Genomic DNA, 22,844 nt, shown 5'->3' on the forward strand with positions numbered 1-22,844 from the left:
GTAACTGAAAATTTCCCAAGTTCCTACTTCCAGAGTTCATCAACTAATGTGTTTGTTTACTGAATGAGGAGGCTCTCCACCTGAATGGGTACCGAGCATATTACAGGAACGAGTTGAAAATGAACTATTATAGTAGGTAAATCTGTAAAATCAAATGGATTATTTCACATGAATGTATAGTATAGATACTTTAGATGGGCCATAAAAAAATTCAGTCCCTGGTGGGCCAGAACCAGAATCTCTTAAGAAAATAAACCAGAAATTATTAAACCCTTAAGGTGAATAATCCTAAAAAGTGACTTTTGGATTATAATGAGCTTGAAGGAGATGAAAGATGAATCTCCTATGACAAAGACAATGATTGAAATTTTTATTTCCTAACTCTTCCTGCCCGCTTCGGAGAAAGAATTTTCGTTATTTCGCTTAGTTTTTGCAAGATGGTAATGGTGGGGAGTTGAAAAGTAAAAGGTAATCTAGAGCCTCACTTGTAGAGTCCTCTTTTCAACATTCAGTATCCCGTGAAAATCGGTTGATTAGTTGACAAGTTATGTTAATATAACGTGCAAATAACAATACAGACATTCCGATTTTATTCATTACTATTGATAGAGTATAGATTTTTACTGAAGTAATAATAAAAAAATCTACTCTGCGAAATCCACGGCTTATTAGAAATTGTCGCTATGTAATATAGCCCAACAAGCGTGTTCAAAAATCAGACCTAACCGTTTTGGTATATTATACCATTGAGTATTAAAGGTGGGTTTAATACTCAATGATTATACCTAAAGCCAGCTACTTGCCCGGTGCTGCAGAGGCCATTTTGGGGAGTAATAAATCATAGGTCCCTAGAACTGCAACAAGTCGATGTGTTCGTTCTACAACTTTCCACATTACCGGTAGATTCGGGTGACTTGGGACAGTCCTGTAACTTGGGACAATTACCCCCCAGTAGATTTTTTTGTTTCTTACCATTTTTGAGTGAAGGGACAAACTTATAAGATTGTGTAGCGTCTTTTCGGTTAGTTTAACAATAAATTCCTTTTGAGTTTGCCGTGACCAGAGCGTTTGAATTGACAGGAAAAATTAACAAATTCAGGAAAGTAAAAGCCGAAAAGCGCGTTTTTTATGGCCCTTATACTTTCTAGTGTCCTCTGTATGTGTTTCACTTAGTGCATGTGTAATTTATTTCTGGATACGTGGGATATTGGGATATTAGATATTTCATGAAACAAGGCTGTTTACAAATCAAACGGCAACACGGATCTCATTAATTTATTTAATTGTTTCATTGTTTCATAAGGCGATTTGGGACAATGCCAAATGAGGCCGAAACCATGGTCAGCATCTGCTTTTCTTCGGTGGAGCGTAATCCATTTGGGGCCTTGACGATGGCAAATTGGCTAGTTCAATTCAGATCATAACACTTGTTGATATTCATATCAGCGGGTAGTATGCACCTGAATTTATCCTCATTATTGTATTCATTGCCTCCCCGTTTAGGCTTGATCATTCTTTGTTATTATTTACGTTATTTCCACAAAGAAATCACCAAAGGGTGAAAGAAATCAGAGTTCCCTTGTTTTGTTTTTTTACATTTGAGTTGCAATATATTTACTTTTGCTGTAATAGGGGTTTATCATTTAGTTTCCTTACCGAATTTCAACTACATAATCACAATTCTAACTTTTCAAAACTATACACCGTCCCAAGTCACCTATTTCATTTGAGAGTTGAGAAATCAATAGATTTTAACTAGTGTCCCAAGCCTATCAAATCGGTGGGTGACTTGGGACAAGTATATTTTATTTTTTTCAAAATTTATATCCGAATTTTGAAGCATGGTATATATCCTAATCGATAGTCTGAGTCATTTAGCATATTCGAACCTCTTTGTCAGATAAAAATAGGTCACCGTTTTGAAAATATAACAAGTTGAATTCAACAATCGTCCCAAGTCACCCGAATCTACGGCATCCAGTTGCTTGTCAAGTTTGACTCGCGAGGATTCGCTTCATTTGCAGGCTTGTCGTCGTCCACATGACTCGAGCGGCTCGACAAGCATAGCGATCCTTTTTCCTTTGATGTACCGACAACAGGCGGAGCCACTCAAGCCATAGGCTCGCAAGGCTCGAGCACATTAACGCAAGCCACACGAGTTACGTTACCACGAACACGAGTACTAGTAGTGTAGACAGGTCTTTAGATTGCCCTTGCACGGCCGTGTGAGTAACCATCTGGAAAAGACCACGAAACCTAAAATTTCCGTACATTGTGATATTTGATCGGTAATACTGAATGTCATTGCGTTTTATCCCTGCAGAGGACCCATACACGTGACCGTGTGAGAGAGACGCGAAAACATTTGACAATTCAGATGATCAACAAGCTGTCTCCGTGCCAGATACAGCGTTCGCCCAATGGGGCCACATTTTCGCGTCTCCATAACTCAATATCTCCTCCGAAGGAGAAAATGTTTTCATCTCTCGGGTCATTACTTTGATATATGTATATCCCTTCCGGACACCTATTCTAAGGTCTAAGAATGAACGAACAGCTTCACAGAAAAGGGTTCGAGCTTTTTTGCGGCACTCCGGAGTCTCTCACGATAGGAAAATATGAATCGGCGGAATATTTTCCAGCTGTCGAATACCCGAACTCAATTCGTCACAATTTTTTGCTTTTACTACTCGTCAAGATGGGGATTCGTTAAACTGAAGGAAATGGCATACAAAGTGAATTTTTTCATTTCTCGGTTGAAGTCCAGAGCGGGCCTAGGTTTTCTCTTAGGGTTTACTTCATATATTGTCAAATTCGAATGCTTATCGGAATGTGAGTATGTGAGGTGAAATACTTAAAATAAATAAATATTAAGCAATAATTTTCTGCATAATAATAAGTATTTCGTCGTTCGTACGTTTTTTCCTTCTTCTTGAAATGAATCTGGAAATTCACAATAAAGAGACTATTTCTATACGTTCTTATGCCAGCAGTTACACGAGCCTCAGCAGTGTTCAGGAAAATGTTATATAATCACTGATCACGATTGAGCTTATATTTTTCATGAATGACGAAAACAGAAACTTTTTTCCAAGGAAGTTGGTTGTAGAGAAAGTAGGGTACACTTTAATGAATTTCTTTGTACAATCATCCATTAAAGCCTTCTTTCGACCTAATAGAAATCATTACTGAAATGGCGTTTATAAAACCTGTTGCATAAAATGCATTGTCTCAGGCGGCACCATTAGAAGATGAATTCTTCAGAGCTTCAAAAGGTTATAGTGCGAATCTCTTACTTGGTATGAATTCAATAAATCAAAGACAATTTTTGTTCAATATGCTCGGACATCGGTTAGTCATTTATGATATTAAACTGAGCTTTTCGATGTTAAGAACGATAAATTCTTAAATAAATTTTTAAATGGTAATCCTAATTTTGTCATGACTATTCTTGAAGGGTAGGGGGAGTCCGGAAGACTTGCTCGGGTAGGAGACTTGAACCACCTCAAATGTTTCAATTCAAATTTCGCGCTACCGGTATCGTAAATAGCTTGCGACACAGTCGTTACAAGGCACAACTTGTGGCGGCTCCATTTTGGCCGCCATCAGAACAGTTCGGGAGTGAGAGGGTTGAACGTGATTTTTTTGTTAGGAAATACAAAATTGAATAATTTTTGTTTGTTACACTGTCTGAAGAGTTTAATAGGTGCGTGGTGATATTTAGTTTTATTGCTTTCATTGATTAATATCGTTTTACAAACGATAAGCTTTTTTAATAATAGTCGTAAAGGTTTCAAGAAAACATCTGTTGAATAGACTATAAAGGAGTGCAGGAGACTTGACCCATGCTATGTTTGGGAGACATAATCAGTGGTCCAAGTTTCCCGCACTGAGCTTGAATAATAGTTTCAAAAAAATTGAATAATAGAAATGAATATAAAAAAAATTATATATAGGTTCAAAAAAGTAAAAAACATCTCGAAAATAAGTGAAAGTGACTCTGGAATAGAAAATATGTATTTCATACGCTGATATATCTGATGATGAATACCTTGACATAGGCAATCGTTGGTCATTTAAAATTGTTTTCTTTCAATATTTTTCCTGATAAACAAATTTATGGTCAAGTCTCTCTCGCCCCCTGTTCAACTCTCACATGGGTTAGGGAGACATGAGCCAATTTTCGGTTCCTAAAAAAAGAATTGCAAAATGTTCATCTCACCATCACTCTACTATTATCTTTCGTTACCTATTTGGGCAATGAGATGCTACCACTCACAGATACAACTTCAACTTTGTCGGACTCCCCATACATAAAATTACATATGCGTATTAAATGTTGAATTCTTATTCCTTGTCGTTAAAGAGATATTTAACGTACACCAACTTATTCAGAAAATGAAAGAATCTGATTCAACCCAATGAAATAATTCAGGTAGTTCAAAACTACTGAAAGAAAACTAGCTTAAATTTCAATATAGTTTTCTTGAATCCTTGATAGGAGTACAGAGTACATCACTGTTTACCTGTACTTTCTAGTGATGTTCATAATGATTGGGATTAATTCACGAAAAGTAAAAAGTTGATCATCATGGTATTATATTTCTTAGGTTTTATATTTTATTCACACAAAATTATAAATATATGGCCTATATGACAAGAACACTCAATTATACATCCAACTCCTGACTGGATTAAATTCCAAGTGTTCCTTTCATATTACCACCGCAAAATCGCCATTTCCCATAAAATTAATTTGGCAGACAACTAACAATGTTATTCGTCGCCTAATTCGGAATTCAAAGTTTCGCATGAGTTTATTTTGAGACCGTATCCCGATCTACATACATACGTAAATGGATATGTGCGCTTGTAACTCAATAATGAACTTCTGAGTTAATTATTCAGTAGCTATTGCGTAGCGGAGATCCAGCTGTTGAGCTGGATGGATTGGCGAACTTAATATCAAAGCTTCAGGAGATTATTCATTATTGGGGGTAACCGTCGCGTCGTGGGCTTTCTCTGAAATAAATCGAGTACTCATATGACAAGAAGTTGAAAGATTTGAGTTTCGTTTGCGAAGGGAGAGACCGCGTGAAAAAACAATCTATCCAAGATCGTTGCATAAAGTGACCATTATCTATCCGCTTCCTTGTGACATTATTAAATCACTTGTGATTAATGAGCCATTAACAACTGATTGTCTATCAAACATTCATTAATCACTTGTAATTTATGTGCCTACTTCATGGTCACAACCACAAAAAACTCAACTGGTAACGACTTGGAGCGGTATATGAACATAGAGATACTGCTATATAGTTATGAAATGATAGAATATGTAGCGAGTTTTGATATATTGAAATGAACGCAGACTTTATTCAAAATGAGATGAGGTATTTGAGAAATATTCTTCTAATCGTAGATAAAGTATAGTAATCTACTCGCATATTACGTCCCTTATATAAGTTTGGTTTATGCTGGCCTGTAAATTATTCCCCCTAACTCTAGAAGTAAACTTGAAATTTGCAGAATTTTGGATGTTAAACTGCAATAAATACACCCACGTATAACAATAAGTTGGGAGTCAGCAGAACCAAGCCTTAAAATCTAAAAATTTTATATTTTTCGAAAGGCGAAAAACCATTTAAGGGAATAAGCTACTGACCAGCATAATCCAACCCCTACTAACTCGGATCCTTTACCAGACTCGACTTGTCTCGTTTGGTAAACGTCATTCGCGTCAATTATAGCCATCATAATAGGCTCGTTGAGATTTTCAGAAGAAGCTCCCAAATTTTTCTTCAAATTGTGAATGTTAAAAAAATATAATATCCACCATTTGAAGAAAAAGTGGAAAGCTCATTCTGAAAATCTCAACTGTACAAGTCAGCACAAATGTGGCACAACTATAGATATAAAAAATTTTCATAAAAAAGTGCTGGGCAAACTTTTTCCCAAAATCTTTGTTTCTCGAGAAACTAGAAATTTTCGTGAAAATTTCAAAGGCACAAGTAAGTACACGTTCAGCACAATTTTTTACTGAGCTAACATTTTTCTTCATTTTCGAATAAGAGGAAATTTCTCAAAAATTCGAACGGCATAACTTAGTACATGTACGAAGATGTATTGATATCTAGTGAACCTAGACCAGTTCCATGCATAAAAAAAATATTGCGTTACCATAGCAACGAAGAATAACTCATTAGAAGTGTCGAAGTGAAGTTTGAGGTCAAAAAAGTTAACCAGAGTTACGCAATAAATTAAAAGAAAGAAGTACACCGAAATTGTGAATATCGAAAAATTGGAGTATCGAACCATCATCAAGTACCTGTATATAAAAAAGTTAAGAGGTAAGCAGATTTACGAAGATATACTGAATACCCTTGGTGATCAATGTCCTTCGTATGCGACCGTGAAAAATTGGACTGCAAGCTTCAAAAGAGGTAAATTTTCCATTGAAGATGATGACCGATCGGGAAGGCCAGTTTCTGTGCCAATCCCCGAAAATATCGATGCAGTTCGTGACATGATTTCATCAGACCGTCGAATTAAGCTGAAACGGTTATCTGAAGTACTGAATATTTCATACGAACGCGTTTATCATATAGTTCACGTTAGATTGGACATGAGAAAAATTGCTGCAAAATGGATCCCCAAATGTTAGAATGTTGACCAAAAGCGTGCAAGGTTAGAAGCATCGCGTTCGATATGTGCTCGATTTGAAAACGATGTGAACTTCTTAAACCAAATTGTTACTATGAATGAGACTTGGGTACATTTCTACGATCCAGAAACAAAGCAACAATCGATGGGATGGCGACACTCTGGTTCTCCAAGACCTAAGAATTTCTTGTCCAAAAATCTGCTGGAAAAGTTCTTGCTTCAGTTTTTTAGGTTTGCCATTGAGTAATCATGATTGATTTTTTGGATAAGGGTAGAACAATAATCGGAGATTAGGTACTACTACTCAGCATTACTGACCACGCTACGGAAAAAAATTGAAGAGGAAAAATGCGGAAAGCTATCCAAAGGTGTTTGATTTTGCAGGACAACGCCCCTGCACATAAATCTCATGTTGCCATGCAAAAAATTCGTGATTTAGGGTTTGAATTACTAGAACACCCCCCTTATTCACCAGATTTGGCTCCATCTCTTTCCTCAACTGAAAAAAAATTTGAAACGTCGTAAATTTCTTCCAGTGAGAAGGCAATGAAAGCTTTGGAGGTCTGGTTTGCAGAGCAAGAAGAAAAAATTTTTTTGAAAGGTCTAGAGACGTTGCAGGTTCGCTTTAATAAATGTATCCAATTAAAAGGAGAATATGTTGATAATATATTTTGATATTGAAATTTTGTTTGGTTCTATAGTAGGCTGAGAATTTTTCAATATATCCTCATATAGCACAATCTATTTCAGGCATAAAATCCCATTTTTCTAAAAGTGCTGGGCTGGCCTATTCCATACATTTTGTGGAATATCTTGAAAAAAATCAACTCCACGGTACAAAGCAGCATAAACCTTGCACAATTCAGCACAACGAAATTTTTTTCGAAAATCGAAAAGTACTGCTATTGAAAGGATGGACTCCATTCAGAACTATTCAGTATGCAACTGCAGTCAACTATTTAATGCGCCAATGCGGGAAAACGTCCATGAACACACTGAGAGAAGATTTTACCAAAGTGACAGTGTGTGATCTCTGTGTGCGAGACACTTTGGCAGCACTGGTCCACAGGGCCCTGCCAGAACCTCTATCGTTGCGACTTTTTTATTTTCGCTGGAAGATTGAACACATCGAGGGAGTAAACAGTTGAAAGATAATTTCCGCTCCCCAACGTCATGTTGCGGATTGAATTGGCCTTGAATCCCCTTTCGATACATCTGTTTTTTCCTGCAGTGATCGGATTTTCGCGACATAAAGAAACGTATTGACGTTTTCATAAGTCGAAATAACGTCGGAGTTATTGACAGACGTGAGATAAGTCATTGGGAAATATGCGAGGAATTTTTTATGTTTTCGAAACGTTCCCTTTGTCTGGCGTTGGATACGTGCTGTTTATACATATGTATGCATAAGTGAGGCTGAATTTTTGATGGAATAGCCCATTATTCTACTAGAGCTTGCGGTGCTTTCAGAAAATATGTAGTAGTTCTCTCGAAGAACCTACCTGCTTTCTTTTTTTCTTTTCCTTCTCGGATTTACTCCGAAATATACGGACTACATCGCAGTAGGCTTTGTATTATACCCTTCAGATCCTCACTAAAATGTTTCGTACTAAACATCAGAATTTCAAAATCGACGCACGCTGTGATATTACAACAATTCATGAAGACCAAGTACACGAGATCTCGGCAATTAGAATAGCTAGGGTAAAACCGATGATACATTTTCGAGTTCATTTTCTGAGAAACAAAGAATGGTGATAAACGTATAGCCTCCTACGATCTTTCGTTTTTGAGTTATTTGTAAAGAATGAAATTTTAACGATTTCGAAAAGTTCTCATAACTTTTTTGTCTTTGAAGTTACAAATCTGAAACTCGAACTCTAGGAACACTTTTTTATGTAGAATTAACTGAAGAGATAAAAAGTTATTTTTCTTCTAGATTTCGAATTCTTAGGCAAACTCTGGTTTTTTTGTGATGGAAACTTTTATTGAATTTGTTATTTTTGAATTGGAAAACACCGTTTGTCAGTAAATTCAACGTTTAAAGTGCATGAGGAAGGTTCAAGTTTCAGATCTGTAACTTCAAAGTTTGCATTAAAAAAACCAAGATTTGCCCAACAATTCGAAATCTAGAACAAGGAAAAAATGTTTGAGCCCATCAAAGGATTCTACGTGAAAAAGTGCCCTTAGAAGGTTCAAGTTTCAGATGTGTAACTTCAAAGCCAAAAAAGTTATGAGAACTTTTCGAAATCGTCGAAATCCTAATTTTTGCTAATAACTGAAAAACAAAGGATCGTAGAATGCTACGGTTTGCACCGTTTGTTTTTTCTCTGAAAAAGAGCCTGGAAACGTGTCATCGGTTTTGCTCTAGCTCTACTAGTTGAGATTTCCGCATTTGGCATTGAATTTTGGAAATCCTGTACAATGGTATGACGAATATTTTTGCAGTATTATTTCTGTAAAATGGATATCGATTATTATTCTCAAAATACATACGAAAACCTTTTTCATATTTTCGGAATGTCCAATAAATTCGCAATTCGAATATTTTAATAGCCATTATATTATAGTTTTCAATTCGTTCTGATTTTATCACAAAGGACTTAAGCAGATGATTCCTCGATGAAAATAAGCAAGGGTACTTCCAATAAATTTTTTTCGAAATCGACCTCCCTTCCAAGATATAGCCTTTCGAAGGCGATGAGGGAGGTAGTCATTCTATGGAACTCTTATTTATTATACCGGGTGTGCCATTTAAAGTAAGAAAGTTTTCGACGATTATTTGTAGTTAATGTTTGAGAATTAATTATGATTACTCTGTATATTCCAGAGTTGAAATTTTTTTATATGTAGGTGTAGCCAACTTGTCTACTCGAAAAAATTCTGTCTGTATCGCTGACGTAACTAGTTTCTTCATTCAGTGCTATTTAAAAAAACTCCATATTTTCGATTTTTCGCCATTACCTCGTAAAGGGTGCTTCTAAGGTATAAAGTAATCTGAAGAAACTTATCATAACTTCAGCGTGCCATTTCATTTTTGCGGTCAAATATAGGGTGTTACATTTAAAAATTGCAACTTTGGTTTATATCTTTATTTTCGAACACCCTGTATGTATGACAATAATTGTAAATTGTGCTTTGGGACATCTTTCACACACCACAAGAAAAGATTTTCAAAATATCTTCATTTACTCCCCCAAAATGAGCGCCTCGTCTGGGGTGGGCCACCCGGTATATTATACGATGAAATGGAATGTGATCAGAACTGCTTGTAAGTTTTTATTTATTCCGAGAAAAGTATCGACTGTATTGAATATTTGCAAGAGACTTTTTTTCCTCAGAATCGAATGGGAAACCATATCGAAAATCTATTCCATGAAAACCTTTTTCGAAGGAGAATCATAAGGGTTGTTATTTTCAACTCCTAATAATAAAGTTTTGACATCTAAAAACATTGTGTGAGTAATATATACTTAGTGCTTCATTATAGTTTCATGACTCAGTGTCTTTTAGAACCAGTAAAAAAATTTTAAATTGTCAACTCGCCATCGTCTTCCAAAGGCTGTATCTTGGAAGGGAGGTCGATTTCGAAAAATATTTATAGGAACTTCCCCTGCTTATTTTCATCGAGGAATCATCTTCCTAAGTTCTTCGCATTTGTTCACAGACACCCTGTATAATAACAATAAATTTGGTTGTTCTTGACGGTTTCTTGGTTGTTTCTGATTATTATAATTGTTCTTCGCATTTGTTTATAGACACCCTGTATATTCGAATTCAGGATTGATTGAATACTCAAAAAAATTCCTACTAATTTTCTTGACATGCAGTGGTCTGGAATTTTTCTCCATACCTACCATTCAATTTTGAAAATTAGAAGATTCTTTCATTTCATGGTGACCATTGTTCAACTCCCCGAAGAAAGGCTCAAAAGTGGAATAGAAAATAGTTATAACTTCGAAATATCCAGATCATAGATGTCATATTAAATCTAAATCTTCTGCTACATAAAATGCATGTTTCCTGAAAAGTTAAATTAGTGCTCTCCTTTTTGAAGCGCTCTTTATATCTCAATCATGAAATAAGTGTCCACAGCCTCGCTCTTTGGTTGATGTTTCGTTCTGTAATTTATCTGACCATTTTTGACCTTTCCGAGGAAGCGCTCAAAATTGGGATAGAAAAGAGAACACTATGCTTATTTTCACCTTGTTAAAACTTCGAAATACTCAAGTCACTCATATCTCTTGCTGCTTAAAAAATGGTTTCTCAAAATTCAAATTCGTGCTCTGTTTTCTCTGATTTCTCAATCAAGAAACAAGGTCTGTAGGACCTCAGCCTCGCTGTTTGGCTGATGTAATATTTCGTTGTGTAATTTATCTGCTCATTTCCAAGTGACTCCATAAAAAACGTTGCAACTCGAAACTCTCAAGATCCGTTTTCTACAAACGCAATATGAATCCGCCACCTTAAATATTTCGCAGACAGTTTCTAAATTAAACGGGACTCGAAAAAAGTCGGGAAATTCTCGGATTTCCACCACGTAACCATTCATTTGCGTTATTAGGAATCCTTGCTGCGGCTGGCACGTTTAACGAGTTAGACTAGCGTGCATATTTCGCGATTCTGTTCGACCAGAGACGGTATTTTAATACGGAGCTCGAATAATCTAATATCGGCAATAGATAGGGGATTTTTTCTTCTCTCAATCTGGATATTTCTCGCTTTTTGGTAGACTTCAAAAACTTGTGATATCGTTTCCATTCAAGAAACGCAGAAACCCACTCCGAAGTTGTCCCGATTGACGTTTTCGAGTTATTGAAATAAATTTCTGAAAATGACGAATTTCGTTTTTTTGAGGTGAAATTCGGGATACGTTCTTCGAGAACGGAATCGCCCCTTAAGCACTTTCATAAACCAAGCCGAAAATTGAGAATGAAGTAAAAATTGGATATCTCTTCCTAAACCTGTTGACAATTGACGAAGTCAAGAGGGCTATGGAATTGTAATATGTCGTGTCTAAACGTAATTCTTAGCTTCTGCTGTACCATTTTCGAAGTTCAGTATCAGTTAGCGTTCTGGATTGTTCTAGTATCAAAATTATCATTGTATTAAAATCATCAGCAAATTATAAAGATGATTCTTACCGACGGCGACGCGTAAAAATTATGTATTATTGAATCCTATACTTACTTCAGAAATCAAAAATGGGGAGAAAATGGAATGCGAGAGGAATTATTCTATTGATATATGTTTCATCGACTTTAGGATCCATTACCCTAATGTTGCTGTAGAATATCAATCTTTCTGAAGCACTTTTTCGTGAATATGTTAGTCTTTAACCCCAGAATGTAATGTAGAAGAAAATATTGTGGGTTTAAAGGCTGATTTGAATTTTAATTAATGGTCCAATAGATATTTTCAACAAGATGGAGCCAGAGCACACACAGCTGCAGAAGTCCTAATTACTCTTGTGAATATTTTAGTCAAAGAATATCACACAACTTTAAGAATCCTTGATTATGAATTTTCTGAACCCACTTTATGATTTTATTTAGGTGAATTGGCCCAAAAAGGTGGATCCATCGAAAAAGTGGATCTCCTCGCCTACTACAGTTATGTTCAAGTCCAATTGATGATAATGTTCTTGTGAAATGTGAGCGCCCTATAAAAACATCCATTTCCATTTTCTGAGGAAAAACCGTACCAGATGAAAAGATGATAGAAATGAATGGATGTGGAAGTCGATGGATCATTATAACTTACGATGTGTCTTAATTGACAGTTCCTAGAACACTATTATTCCTAATATGGACAGGGTGCCTTAACTGCAAAAAACGCTTCTTTTTTTTATAAAACCTTCATTCATAGAATATATACATTTCTAAATTAAATAAAATATATATCACAGTAATCAAAAATGCACGCCTCTCGGAGAGCTAAAAATCAGAAGCAGAAGATTTCTCGTTAGAAAAAGTCAATTCTTCTTCTCTCAATTAGGTGGTCTCTTTCCGTCCTAAGGATGTCCTCGAAATCTCTTGATGAGGTTTTCAACCGATTTATATTATAGTGGACGAGGGCTGATATAAATGTGATGATTTGAAAATAAAATATACTTTAACAACATATGTATATTCAACAACTTTTATCTACATGCACGATTGAAATATGTGTCATTGTTTCTATTTGATCGGGTATAGGCTTATGATTTATACTGAAAATTGAGTTTTTTGCTACTCCTTTCACTGCTTAATATTTTCAAAGCACCAGTGCGGTGCGTCGTTGAATTCGGGAACGAATATCAGACCCGAATTTAATGACGTCACTCGGGACTGGACAACTCAAAGAAAGGGTTGAAGCAGCTTGTATCAAGATTTGGAGTAATCCACCAGTGATAAGGAAATCAACTAGTCATATTTATGTCAGAGCTCGAAAATCTATTGAGATGGAAGGAGGACATTTCGAGCATCTTTCATAAATCTTTCACATTTGATTTTTTCGTTTTGTAATAGTAATTGATTTAATTGATTCCGATGCACTGACAAAAATAACCTGTCGATATCAATAATTTCGGAATAGGCCTTCCGAATAACTAAAGTGATTTGTACGAAGTAGTTATTCCAATGAATTTTATTTTTTCTATATCAAATGAATGAAAGTGAGCGCCTGTGAATGAAAAATGTGTGAACGATATTAAGAATCGTGTATTGATTTGTTTTAGCTGTCAATTTACATGGCGATTTTTTTGACCTATTCGCTATTGAAAAACACAATCTGAAATGGGAGTCCGTCCCTGAGCATTGCAATACTTGCACATCGAGTGGATCTAAACTGCTAATATCCTTCTGGGTCCTTTTTTGATACATCTCGGTATGGTTTTTCCATGAAAATCAAGCCATCCATAAAATTTATCTCCGAGTACGCATTTTCAATATTTTTTTTCTCTAAATCTGTAGGTGTGCCATGAGATTTTATGAATCTCATTTATAGTGTATTTAGTGTAGTTTGAATTGCCATACCAGGTTTATAAACTTTTCCATCTGCAGGGTGATTTTCCATATGATTTCCGATAATATGAAAAAAATAGAGTCCGGTTCTGGAGACTGATGCAATGAGGATTAGTGTAGTACTTCCACTCACCAAATTTGATGAGTTTGTGATCATTCGTAAGTACACTAGAGCATTTTCAAAGTATGATCCAAAACAGGAAATCGCCCTGTACAATCCAAACGAGTGGCCATTACATACAATATCGTATTGTTTCTAGAATATACCGAAATTTCCACAAATCATTCCAAGATACGTCATTCGTCGTTTCGTCATCCGATTATATAATGTATTAGTCATTCTATCGCGTGATTTTAGTTGCGGTCCATTGTTCGTACCGATCGGATGCTTTTATATTCGGGTTAAGATTTCGTTGAAATTTTGGATTTTTGAATTTGAACACACTGTAGAAAATAGTATTAAGTATCAATTTAAAAAAATTGTTAAACAATATCGTATTTTTTCTAGAATATACCGAAATTTCCACAAATCCTCCCGAGATACGTCATTCGTCGTTTCGTCATCTGATTATACAACGTATTAGTCATTCTATTGCGTGATTTTAGTTGCGGTCCATTGTTCGTACCGATCGGACCCTTTGCCTTGGTAGCGTTTTTCGAATGACGCGATGTCTTGATGGAATCGCTCTCCATGCTCGTCACTTACGGCTCCCATATTTTGTGGAAAGAAATTAATATGTGATTGCAAAAAGTGTATTTTTAAGCCCGTTTGCAACAGCCGAGAATTCTCTAGAGAATTTGCTCGAAAATCGAGTCGAAAATTCATGCGCCGTGAATCACATACCGTTGCATACGCACTTTCGGTAGAATTCTCTGTTCAGTTGCATACAAAATAATCTCTGCCGTTTTCTTGCGAGAATTTTGTAGAGAATTCTCGGCTGTTGCAAACGGGCTTTAAGGACATGTTGCATCCCATTTTTTGATGAGCCTGTAACATCGTTTTGACGATATTTACATATTGCGGAGATTTGTGATTTCCAAGAAAATTTTTGGTCACTTCTACAAAGGACAACTAGGCTTCTTTTTCAAAGTCATTCAATGCTGCCAGAAACCGAACTTGTTTCAATAGTTTGTTTATTTTATAAAGTATCGTAGGGTACAGAAGTGCGAACATGGACAATTCACGCATGTCTTTTATTTTGATAACGGGAGCTAAACAAACGTAAGTACTATTATTTTTGTAATAAGGTGAGGAATACCTAACAGAAAAAATATAAATCTCTTAGGTGGGACATGTTGCATCCCATTTTTTGATGAGCCTGTAACATCGTTCTGACGATATTTACATATTGCGGAGATTTGTGATTGCCAAGAAAATTTTTGGTCCCTTCTACAAAGGACAACCAGGCTTCTTTTTCAAAGTCATTCAATGCTGCCAGAAACTGAACTTGTTTCAATAGTTTGTTTATTTTATAACGTATCGTTGGGTACAGAAGTGCGAACATGGACAATTCACGCATGTCTTTTATTTTGATAACGGGAGCTAAACAAACGTAAGTACTTTTATTTTTGTAATAAGGTGAGGAATACCTAACAAAAAAAATATAAATCTCTTAGGTGGGAGAACCCTTGTTGAATAGTGTTATACAACGTATTAGTCATTCTGTTGCGTGATTTTAGTTACGATCCATTGTTCGTACCGATCGGACGCTTTTATATTCGGGTTACGATTTCGTGGAAATTTTGGAATTTTGAATTTGAACACACTGTAGAAAATAGTATTAGGTATCAATTTAAAAAAATTGTTAAACAATATCGTATTTTTTCTAGAATATACCGAAATTTCCACAAATCTACCCGAGATACGTCATTCGTCGTTTCGTCATCTGATTATACAACGTATAAGTCATTCTGTTGCGTGATTTTAGTTGCGATCCATTGTTCGTACCGATCGGACGCTTTTATATTCGGGTTAAGATTTCTTTGAAATTTTGGATTTTTGAATTTGAACACACTGTAGAAAATAGTATTAAGTATCAATTTGAAAAAATTGTTGAACAATATCGTATTTTTTCTAGAATATACCGAAATTTCCACAAATCTACCCGAGACACGTCATTCGTCGTTTCGTCATCTGATTATACAACGTATTAGTCATTCTGTTGCGTGATTTTAGTTGCGATCCATTGTTCGTACCGATCGGACGCTTTTATATGCGGGTTAAGATTTCGTTGAAATTTTGGATTTTTGAATTTGAACACACTGTAGAAAATAGTATTAAGTATCAATTTGAAAAAATTGTTAAACAATATCGTATTTTTTCTAGAATATACCGAAATTTCCACAAATCTACCCGAGATACGTCATTCGTCGTTTCGTCATCTGATTATACAACGTATTAGTTATTCTGTTGCGTGATTTTAGTTGCGATCCATTGTTCGTACCGATCGGACGCTTTTATATTCGGGGAAAGGAAATTTTGGATTTTTGAATTTGAACACACTGTAGCAAATAGTATTAAGTATCAATTTAAAAAAATTGTCGAACAATATCGAATTTTTTCTAGAATATACCGAAATTTTCGGTGGGCTTGATGCATTGTTGCATCATCGATCGAATAACTGGTGTAGTATTCCACCATCGATCGATAATCATTCCGAAATTTGGGGAAGTTGAGAGTTTTGAACCCCAACTCGGTTAACGGGAAAATTAATCGGTAAATACGCGAATTCGGGAAACGAGACGAACAATAGAAACATGTTAAAGGGTGGGCTTGATGCATTGTTGCATCATCGATCGAATAACTGGTGTAGTATTCCACCATCGATCTATAATCATTACGAAATTTGGTTAAGTTGTGAGTTTTGAACTCCAACTCGGGACGCAAATCGGCTCGGGAAAATTAATCGGTAAATACGGGAATTCGGGAAACGAGACAAACAATAGAAACATGTTAAAGGGTTGGCTTGATGCATTATTGCATAATCGATCGAAAAACTGGTGTAGTATTCCACCATCGATCGATAATCATTACGAAATTTGGGTAAGTTGTGAGTTTTGAACTCCAACTCGGCTAGGGGGAAAATTAATCGGTTAATACGCGAATTCGGGAAACGAGACAGAAAATAGAAACATGTTGAAGGGTGGGCTTGATGCATTGTTGCATCATCGATCGCATAACTGATGTAGTATTCCACCATCGATCGATAATCATTACGAAATTTGGGTAAGTTGTGCGTTTTGAACTCCAACTCGGGACGTAATTCGGTTCGGGAAAATTAATCGGTAAATACGCGAATTCGGGAAACGAGACAAACAATAGAAACATGTTAAAGGGTGGGCTTGATGCATTGTTGCATCAGCGATCGAAAAACTGGTGTAGTATTCCACCATCGATAGATAACACGGGTCAACACCAAATTTGACTTTGACTGCAAAGCATAAAATTTCGATAGTTTAGATCCTAATTGTTTAATTTTCATTAAAATAGCGTGCGTGTTCATGTCATATTAGTTACTAGGGTGATTCGTTAATAAAAAAAAGAAGACAGTCGAAAATACATCAGTTAATTCATCAGAAGCTTTTCAATTTTCTATCCTAAAATAATCAATTCTAAAAAGAATATTCGTTGAGTGACCAGGACCGACCTACAGTATTGTTCAATTCTTCGTTCCCTAATAAAAACCAGCAACACAAATATTTATGTGTTCATCTTATTGAATGGATACATAAATTTGGTCCAATTCGAGCCGTATTTGAGAGTGAAGGTTGATTTCAATTCCTATCCCGAGGAGTAGTGAAGAGGTTTGCTGTTTCATGGTTGGATTTTAATCACCCCCAGAAGACAGAGGAATCGGGTGACAGCTGGTTGTTTAATACTTCTACTGAGCGAGTTCATCGCTGGATTTTCGATAAGTAGCACTATCATCGTGCAAATTTCGTCTCATTTTTATTGAGCTTTGTTTTCTACTGTGCTTATAACAATTACAATGTCTGAAGATAATTCAAAATCGAGTAAAGTCGATGATGAAGTGAGAACTCTGATTAAAAACAGAGGTATAGTTAAAGCCAAGATGACTAGAATGGAAAATTGGTTCAAACAAGATAAACCTCTTGATATTGTTCAATGTAAATTACGTTTGGAACAACTAATGCAAATTTTCAAAGACTATGACAATTTTCAAACTTAATTAGAGGTTATGGATTATGAATCACATCATCAAGACAGAGAAATTATGGAAGATAAATATTTTGATTTGATTTCTTTTGTAACTAAAATTGTTAATCAGTCTGAGGACACTCAACAATCCAATTCTTCAACTGATAATCGGTCTACAATATCTCATTCAAGTATAAAGTTACCTGAAATTTCTATTCCAAATTTCTCGGGCGATATCAAACACTGGCCAATTATCAATTATCTAATGTTCAAAAATTAATGTATCTGAAATCTGCTCTAACAGGGGAGCCATTACAACTCATAGAAAATTTGGAAGTGATCGGGTTGAACTTTCCCATAGCTATTAATACGTTGAGGGATAGATTCGATAATAAATACCTAATTGTTAACGCATATATAAGAAATTTACTGAATGTTCCATCCTTAACAAAAGGTAATGATAACAATCTGAGAAACTTTATTTCACAAATTAAAACAAATTTGGCAGCTTTGAACACCTATAATTTATCAGAAAAACTTACTGACTTGATCCTTATTCAAATTTTCACACAGAAGCTAGATTTTGGTTTAAGAAAAGAATTTGAAGGGGAAAGAAATGTTCGCGATTTTCCAACGCTCCCAGAATTTATACAATTTTTAGAAAGAAAATATAAGGTTCTCGAAAATTTGAGTGAGTCAACTCAAAATTCAAAATTAAATTCTTCGCACAAAAATAATAATACTTCTCGTAGTTCTTATCATGTTGATACTTCAGATAAAACTAAATTCTTCAAATGTTTCATCTGTGGTACCGATGAGCACAGAATATATTCCTGTAAAAGGTTCCTGAATTTATCTCCAAACGATCGTCATGCTGCTGCTAAAGCAAAAAATGCCTGTTTGAATTGTCTTTCATTAGGCCATACTGTTCAGTCATGTTCTAGTCAACGCAAATGTTCCAATTGTCAAAGGTCTCATCATAGTTTATTGCATTTCAATAAGAATTCATCTCGAAATTCATTTTCCCATTCCAGATCTCATGATGAACCATCCAGATCAACTAGTTCGACGCAAGCATCTTCCCATTTATCCACTAGTGCTCAACCATACATTCCAGTGCGAGAAGAGGTTGATTCTTCTGCTCAAAATTTGTCTTCTCTTTCAGTACAGTCCTCTAATAATGAAGTGCTTCTAGCTACGGCATGTGTCAAATTGTATAATTCTCACAACCAGACAATTATAGCTCGTTGTTTGACAGACTCAGCAAGTCAAACATCATTTGTAACTGAAGATTTAGTTAGAAAACTCAATCTCAAAACTTATGACCAGAAAATTCAAATTTCCGGTATCTCTCAAAGTTGTTCTATGTCAAATAGAATGATTGATCTAAAAATTCACTCATTAGTACACACCGACCGAAAATTTAGTGTTTCTTGTGCTGTTCTTAAAACTATAACTTGTAAACAACCACAGTTACCAATTAGTTTGAGTTCTATTTCTATTCCAATGAACATTCAATTAGCAGATATCCATTTCAACACTCCATCTAATGTTGATATACTTTTGGGTGCAGACATATACTTTGACATCATTACTGATGGTATAATTGAATTAGGTCCTGGATTGCCTGTTCTTCAAAATTCACATCTAGGATATTTAATTGCTGGAAATATTCCTCAGTCAGGATGCATGTCTCGTGCAACTCATTTAAATGCATCACAATATTTATTCGAATGTACAGAACCTACTGCCAATCCAGATGATATGTTGAATGATACTTTAACCAAATTTTGGGAAATTGAAGAAGTACAAATTCAATCTGAATCTATATTGACTCAAGCAGAGCAACAAGCTGAACAAATATTCAAAGACACAACCATTCGGTTGCCGTCTGGTAGATTTCAGGTTGACCTACCATTCAAAGGTCCAAATGAACCTTCCAAACTAGGTGATTCATTCTCTCAAGCAAAAAAGAGATTTTTAAATTTAGAAAAGAGACTTGAAAGTTTCTCTGAACGAAAGGCCCAATATTCAGAATTCATCAATGAATATTTATCCTTAGGACATGCAGCAATTGTACCTTTAACTCTAACCAATGAATTATCCCTTAACAAATATTTCGTACCTCATCATTGTGTCATTCGTGATCAAAGTATCACAACTAAGCTTCGTGTAGTATTTGATGGTTCTATGAAAACCTCAACTGGTTTTTCTCTTAATGATATTATGCTTAAAGGTTATACTGTACAACCAGACTTATTCGATATATTAATATGTTTTCGTACATTCAGGTACGTTCTTATTGCTGACATTGAAAAAATGTTTAGGCAAATTCAAATAAATCCTAATCACACATATTTATTGAACATCTTGTGGCGTGACAATCCTCAAGATAAACTGAAGTGTATAGAATTGAAAACAGTTACTTATGGCACAAATTCAGCCCCCTTCTTAAGTACAAGATGCTTAAAAGAACTAGCAATGCAAAATAGGGAGAAATTTCCTCTCGCAAGCGAAGCAATTCTGAACTCCTGTTATGTGGATGATTTTCTTTTTGGCTGTCATGATGTATCAAGTTTGATTGAGGCTCACCATCAACTCACTAATTGCTTACAATCAGCTTGCATATCACTCCACAAGTGGGGTTCAAATTCTCAGGAATTCTTAAATTCTATTTCAAAAAATTCTCACAAGGAAAATTATACTTTAGATTCAGGAAAATCTTCAAACAAAATTTTAGGTATGCTATGGGATTCGCGTTCTGATAATTTTAGAATTGCATTGCCAAAATTTTCAATGAAAGAATCTTATAGTAAACGAGAAGTTCTCTCCACCATAGCATCCATTTATGATCCTCTAGGAATCATAAATCCTTTTGTTGTTAGTTTGAAAATTCTCTTGCAAAAAATTTGGATTTCAAAAATTGGATGGGATGAAAACATAAGTTCAGAACTTCTTTTTGATTGGAAGACTGCCTTAAAAGGTCTTTCAATGCTTTCCCAATTAAAAATTCCAAGAACTATTCTTCAATTTGAATCAAAAATTTTACGACATGAAATTCACGGATTTGCCGATGCCAGCTCTCAGGCATATGGAGCCTGTATTTATTTAAGGACAGTCTATTTGAATAAATCTGTCTCTTCAAAGCTGATAACAGCTAAAAGTCGTGTTGCACCATTGAAAATCTTATCTATACCTAAACTAGAATTGATGGGAGTTGTACTCTTATCAAAACTAATTTCAAAAATCTCTAATTCATTGTCATCCCACTTACAAAATATTGATTCCATTAATCTATGGTCTGATTCAGAAATAGTGTTAGCATGGATCCGATCTCATCCATCCCGTTGGTCTGTGTTTGTTTCTAATAGGGTAGTTCAAATCCAAGAAAATTCAAAAGGTGCCACATGGAGACATATAAGTTCCAAACTCAATCCTGCTGATTTACTCTCCACTTATGAAATGCTATATGGCAGTGTTTGTTTGTATGACAACTCATGCAGTTCACATCGAATTGGTTTCAGGGTTAAGTACAGAGTCATTTCTACTCACTCTAAAAAGATTCATAGCTAGACGTGGAAATCCTTCTATAATATTCTCTGACAATGCCACTAATTTCCTGGGCGCAAAAAACCAGTTGAAGGAATTAAATGAATTCTTCAAAAAAACCTGGAACTTCTGAAATATTGCAAAGGTATGCTGTTCAAAACAATATTCAGTGGAAATTTATTCCCCCTCGTTCATCTCATCATGGTGGCCTGTGGGAGGCAGCCATTAAGAGCGCAAAATATCATCTCATAAGAATTATGAAAAATTATATTTTCACTTTCGAGGAATTTAGTACTGTACTAGCCCAAATTGAGGCAGTACTTAATTCACGCCCCATCTGTGGCATTTCCAATGACCCTTCAGATTTTAACGTTTTAACACTAGGACAATTTTTGATAGGGACTAGTTTGACAACTTATCCAGAAAAAGATATCACTTGTTCTCCAATGAATAGATTATCGCTTTGGCAGAAATGCGGCCAAATTCAACAGCATTTCTGGGCACGTTGGAAAACCGACTACTTGAATAGATTACAAAATAGACCTAAATGGTTCATTCCTTATAATAATATTCATGTAAATGATATTGTATTATTGAAGGATGAAGCAACACCTCCACTCAAATGGCCACTAGCACGTGTTATTGAATTGATTAAGGGCAAAGACTCACGCGTTCGTATTGTCAAAGTTAAAACTCAAGGAGGAACATTCACTAGATCAATCACTAAAATATGCCCTCTTCCATATTGCGATAACAATATTGAATCTTAATATGAAGTGTTAAAATATATCGTAATTTTAGAACTCTTTATTTTCAATTCTTAACCTCAACGGTTCAGCCCGGGGAGTATGTTTAATTTTCATTAAAATAGCGTGCGTGTTCATGTCATATTAGTTACTAGGGTGATTCGTTAATAAAAAAAAGAAGACTTTCGAAAATACATCAGTAATTCATCAGAAGCTTTTCAATTTTCTATCCTAAAATAATCAATTCTAAAAAAAATATTCGTTGAGTGACCAGGACCGACCTACAGTATTGTTCAATTCTTCGTTCCCTAATAAAAACCAGCAACACAAATATTTATGTGTTCATCTTATTGAATGGATACACTAATTAGACGAAAAAAAAATATATTGCATAAAAAAGATTGCTTCTGTGTTTAGGAGACTGATTCAACGATAGCATTTACAATAAAAACAAGCAATATGTGAAGCCCATGGCTTGTCTTGATTCCAAACAGGAAAGTCAAAATATGCTTCATAGGCTTCAGAGAGAACGTGAGATGTCTTTAATTCGTATTTCACGTCACGAATTATAATAAATTGACCACATATAAAACAAAATGCATCAGCATCGTATTTACACTTTCTTGACGATATTTGAAGTTTGTCTGGGCTAGTAAACAACACCTGATCATTGTTTATGACTCGAGTGCCCTCTAGCGGCACCTTGTAAACGTAAACACC

The 22,844-nt window shown here is 35.4% G+C and overlaps 1 protein-coding gene across 1 annotated transcript in view; it reads right to left on the reverse strand.

Moving 5' to 3' along the window:
• The window catches only part of LOC123310656, a 130,725-nt gene that overhangs the window by 45,424 nt on the left and 62,457 nt on the right, over positions 1–22,844 (reverse strand). The gene's annotated exons all lie outside the window — the stretch shown is intronic.

The sequence above is a fragment of the Coccinella septempunctata genome, chromosome 4 (assembly GCF_907165205.1).
Source record: "Coccinella septempunctata chromosome 4, icCocSept1.1, whole genome shotgun sequence".
Lineage (NCBI taxonomy): Eukaryota > Metazoa > Arthropoda > Insecta > Coleoptera > Coccinellidae > Coccinella > Coccinella septempunctata.